The following is a 6,000-nucleotide window of genomic DNA, read 5'->3' as shown; positions in this document are numbered from 1 at the left end:
TATAATTTAAGACTTATGATATATATTTATTATATCATTATTTAATTACTTATGATTTAATTAAACTTTTAATTAAACCTATGATTAATAATACTTTTATTATTAATGGAAAATACTTATGATAAGTATTAAACTTATATTATGAAATTATTATAATAAGACTTATAATAAGGATTATTTAATTACTTAATTATTATAAGACTTAGTTATTATTTAATTATAATTTAATTATTAAATACTTATGATTTAATAATTATAATTAGAAACTTATGATATGATTAATAATTCATTATTAATTAATAATACTTATGATATGATTAAAATTTATTATTAATTAATAATACTTATATTATGACTAATATTTAATTAATTAATTAAATACTTATGTTATATTAATTATATCATTTAAACTTATGTTAACTTTAATAATTCATTTTGATTTAATTAAACTTATGTTATAATATAATTATACATATTTAACTTTAAATAACATTATAACTTATATTATTATTATAACTTACACTTTTAAAATCAATGTTGACTATGTTTGACCAAGGTTGACTTTTGAGTTGACTTTCGATTGACTTTGACTTTTAGTTGACTTTTGTTGACTTTCTAATTAAGGAAACTTTCCTAACTTAAAAACTTTCTAAAAATAGAAACTTTCTAAAAATAGAAAGTGTGTGTCCGTACGCTGTTTCGATCAAACCGATGCATGTTGAGTATTGTTCTATATCTACTTGCAACATATACAATAGCTATCATACTAAGACTTGACCTAAGTTAGTTATTTATATCGACCTGCTCTATTTATAGGTCGGCGTTGTGATCATTCCTGATCACTATACTTCGTTTGCTGTTTGCTTATTTGTGTGGTTACTTCGTTTGCTATTAAGGTGAGTTATAGTCCCGTTTTTACATACTTTTCAAAGTATCTTTTTGGGATTTGATTACATGCATTTTATTTTTACATTTAGACACAAGTGACAATTAAATTTAAATTATTCGTTATGAGTTGAACAAAAATATTCCCTAGTCTGGTAACTGTAATCACTGGTTTCTACTGGTGAACGCAAATCCTACGGATAGATCTATCGGGTTTGACAACCCCATTTCGAGCTAGTCACGCTAGCAATTTATAATCGGAATGTTTAGTACTTCGTATTTTGTTGTAGATACACTGTTCGGTGTGTATTATTTATTGTGTTTGGCAAGGGTAAATAAAGGGTTAAGTGGTTACCAGGTGACTCATTGATAATGAAATAATGATTTATGTTTTCTAACATTTTAAATCTTGTGGTCTAAAGTTTATTCAATTATTTAAACCTATAATTCACTCAACATTTTTGTTGACAGTTTACTCGCATGTTTTCACAGGTACTTGAGTTTATTTGATGCTTCCGCTGTGTTAGAAGAGTCTGCATTGCATTTTGGCAGATTTTATGAAACATTTATGAAACATTGAACTTGCATTCTATTTTTGAATAATTTAAACTTGTGGGTTTTGTTGACAATGTTTTATGTCAACTTTGATTATTGATATGTTGGGTTATTAAAACTACATATTTTGGTATGTTTCCTTTTTGGGAAACTTTTGAAATAAAAGAATGCAATGTTTTTTATTAAATTCATTTAAGTTCGATAAAGCTGTGGGACCAAGTGACGGAGCCGTTAAGTTATTTTGACGGGGCCATCACAGTTGGTATCAGAGCTCTGGTTGTAGGGAACTAGGCGGTCTTAATGTGGTCAACCCGTAGTTTTTAGGGTGCATTAGAGTCTAGTCTACAGCCTGACCCTTTTGCTATAGCATTATTATGCATTTCATTTCGTATGAGTTATATCATAAGCATTTATTTCTATGTTGTATGTGGTTTGCGGTTTTACTGTTTGCAGAAGTCGACTTCGAGCAACAATTCCGTTCTTGCTCCTGCTCCTTCGACTGCTACTAGACGCCGTGCTCATCAACCTTTGATCGATGATCCTGTTAATAACTACATGGCTACCATCACTCACATGACTAGAGCATACTCGAATGAGAGGCGTATTAATGCTCTCAATGACTGTATGCGTGTCTTGCCGCATAACGAGGTGATGGACGAGATTAGAGCTAGTATGGATTCGTTTACCAGTTTCAAGCATAATGTTGGGTTCGAGAACAGGAAGCGTAACCGTGAGGTGGACGCTAAGTTCGAGGCTCTCAAGAGCACAGTTCGTGGTTTGAAGGCAGAGTTGGAGGAGATGAAAGGAAAGTTGCGGAAGTATGAGACTCCTACCGAGACTCATGCCGGCCCAGCTTATCACAACCGCTCTAAGCAGATGTGATATGATGATTCATGATTGATTACTTATTTCATAAGACTTAATTTCCTTTTATACATACATTTTTGGGTTATGTACGGCGTTTTGCCGAGGATTTTATTAAGGTTTTTGTTATGGGATATTTTTCATTATGTATGGATGGTTATTTTTATGACATCTATTATCATTATCATATTTTTATTTCTGATGTTGTGACTCTTGGCATGTTATATTAAAGCATTGAAAGAAGAGAACATTGCTGTTGAGTCACTTAGAGGACTGGATAAGAAATTTGCTATCCGAGAAGATGGAACCCGATACTTCATAGACAGGATCTGGTTACCGAAATTTGGCAGATTAAGGGAGCTAGTGCTAGATGAGGCACACAAGACAAGATATTCTATTCACCCAGGATCTAACAAGATGTATCAAGATCTTAAGGCACTGTACTGATGGCCTAATATAAAAGCCGATATTGTTACCTATGTTGGTAAGTGCTCGAATGTGCTAAAGTCAAGGTAGAACATCAGAAACCGTCAGAACTGCTGACACAACCAGAGATTCCCAGTGGAAATGGGAATGTATTGCTATGGACTTCATTACTAAGTTACCTAAGACTGTGGGAGGTTACAATACGATTTGGGTTATTGTTGATCATCTCACAAAGTCAGCTCATTTTCTACCGATTAAGGAAACGGACAAGATGGAGAAGTTGGCACAGATTTACATAAAAGAAGTGGTTTCTCGACATGGAGTGCTGATATCTATATTTCCGATAGAGACAGCAGATTCACATCTAGATTCTTTCAAACATTGCAGAGTGCAATGGGAACCCGTTTAGACATGAGTACATCGTATCACCCACAAACTGATGGCCAGAGCGAGAGAACCATCCAAACATTCGAAGACATGCTGAGGGAATGTGTTATTGATTTTGGAAATGGATGGGATAAACATCTACCACTGGCAGAATTCTCATATAACAACAGTTATCACGCAAGCATATAGGCCTCACCTTTTGAAGCACTTTATTGCAGAAAATGCAGATCACCCGTATGTTGGAATGTGTTACTAAACCCTAGTTAATTAATTACTACTTTAAATAACTAACTCTAATTAATGAAACCCTAATACTACTTATACTATTAATTAACATGTATACACTATTACTATTACTAGTACCTATAACCTACTACTTATATTATAACACTTAAGAACGTTTTGGGATATCTATTAGAGATGTATAGATCTTCGAACTTTCTTGACGAATGGTTATATGAGACTCTAGGCAGAAGGTTTGGACTTCTGATTTAAAGAGTCCTATGGCTCAAGCCCCTAGATCTCAAATGGCCATTCGAAGGGAAAGGGGTGATTGGAAGCTGAACTAATACGACAAGTATCCTAAAATGGAAAACACTCTTTAGGTAGAAACTTTCTAAGTATAGAAACTTACTAGGAATAGGAAATTAGTGAAATAAACTATACATAAACACGTACTTAAACTCAAACATGGGCAAAACACTTAACTACTCTTAAATGTCATAGGTTGACTTTCCTGCTCACTCGTTCAACTCTCTATTCCGAGGAATAACTCTCTCTCTACTTACTAAGGTGAATTCATAGCCCCTCTTTACTACTAGCAAACTTACTTACTTTACTTGGGGTGAGACACATCTTTTTTTACTTTTTACACTTTAGACACAAGTACCAAACTGTTAAACTATGCTATACCCGGCTATGTCCGACTAAGTCCCTACAGTGATATTTTTAATTGCTGTGGCATGCTTAATTATTGGGGGTAGGCCTATCGGGAGTAACATCCCCGATACATTTGACTAAGTCTTTATATTACTTGATAATAAAATTAAAACTGACAAGGACAGACACAACTTGTCAAGGGGCAAACTTAAACGTTTAGTCTAAATATCATGCTTTGGCATAACTTTAGATCCTGCGGGAGATCAACTTTACAAACTAAATCTTATGGTCTAAAACAACGGTCAAACTTTTGTTAAACCTATGAACTTCACTCAACCGTTTTGGTTGACACTTTAGCATGTTTTGTCTTAGGTGCTGTTTGATTCAAGCTTACTTATCTACTGCTTATGTGATGCTACTTGGACATAGGATCAAGAGATTATCGCATATTTTACTATTGCATTTAAACATTTACTTTATTTCGTTGTAACGACATTTCATTTTCCACTGCGTACTCATTAAAGTTAATTTTCTCATTTAGTATTGTTCTCGTTATTATAATATGTTGGTATATTTTGATATTAAGTCACATTTCGCCCAGGCCCTTACTGGGGGTGTGATAATATTTCTGACTATAAACCTATACTTTTTCTATTGAGATTCATAAAATAGAGTTCAATATGAAACCATAGCAATTTGATTCACTCAAAACGGATTTAAAACGAAGAAGTTATGGGTAAAATAAGATTGGATATTTTTAGATTGTTTTAGCTACGGGAAATATTGTAACAATTCTATACAAATCATATCCTAGCTAACTTATATTGTATTATACATGTATTCTAATATATTATGTAATCTTGGGATACCATAGACACGTATGCAAATGTTTTGACATATCATATCGGCCCATTATATATATTATTTGGCACAACCATAGACACTCTATATGCAGTGATAATGCTAAAAACGAACATATATTTCATAGCATTATTCCCCAAGAAAGACAAGCTATTAGTTGCAATTGTTCTATTTAAAAGTGATATTCGTTTAAATAATAAAAGGTGAAGACAAAAGACAGATTCGACGAATTGAAGACGCAAACGACCAAAAAACTCAAAAGTACAAAATACAATCAAAGAGGTTCCAATTATTGATAAGAAACGTCTCGAAATTACAAGAGTACAAGATTCAAAACGCAAAGTACAAGATATTAAATTGTACGCAAGGACGTTCGAAAATCCGGAACCGGGATATGAGTCAACTCTCAACGCTCGACGCAATGGACTAAAAATTACGAGTCAACTATGCACATAAATATAATATAATATATAATTAATTCTTAAAATTAATATATATATTATAATATATTTATAAATCGTCGGTAAGAAAGAAGCCAAAGGAGGGTGAGCTGTATTTTCAAACTCCGCGACTCGCGGAGTTTGAAGGCAAAAGTTGCCGCGAGTCGCGGAGTACCCCTGAACTCAATTCCCTATAAAGCCAACCGAATTCTGATCATTTTCATATCCATAATCTATCTCTCTCTCAATATATACGTAAATATATATATAATTTATATTTTAATTTTAATTTTAATTTTAAATCCTAATAATAAGGGTATGTTAACAAATGTTGTAAGGGTGTAAGTCGAAATTCTGTCCGTGTAACGCTACGCTATTTTTAATCATTGTAATTTATGTTCAACCTTTTTAATTTAATGTCTCGTAGCTAAGTTATTATTATACTTATTTAATCCGAAGTAATCATGATGTTGGGCTAATTACTAAAATTGGGTAATTGGGCTTTGTACCATAATTGGGGTTTGGACAAAAGAACGACACTTGTGAAAATTAGACTATGGGCTATTAATGGGCTTTATATTTGTTTAACTAAATGATAGTTTGTTAATGTTAATATAAAGATTTACAATTGGGCGTCCCTATAAATAACCATTTACACTCGATCGGACACGATGGGCGGGGTATTTATATGTACAAATAATCG

Source organism: Rutidosis leptorrhynchoides, chromosome 4, assembly GCF_046630445.1.
Source record: "Rutidosis leptorrhynchoides isolate AG116_Rl617_1_P2 chromosome 4, CSIRO_AGI_Rlap_v1, whole genome shotgun sequence".
NCBI classification, from domain to species: Eukaryota; Viridiplantae; Streptophyta; class Magnoliopsida; order Asterales; family Asteraceae; genus Rutidosis; species Rutidosis leptorrhynchoides.
Note: the sequence above shows the minus strand (reverse complement) of the source record.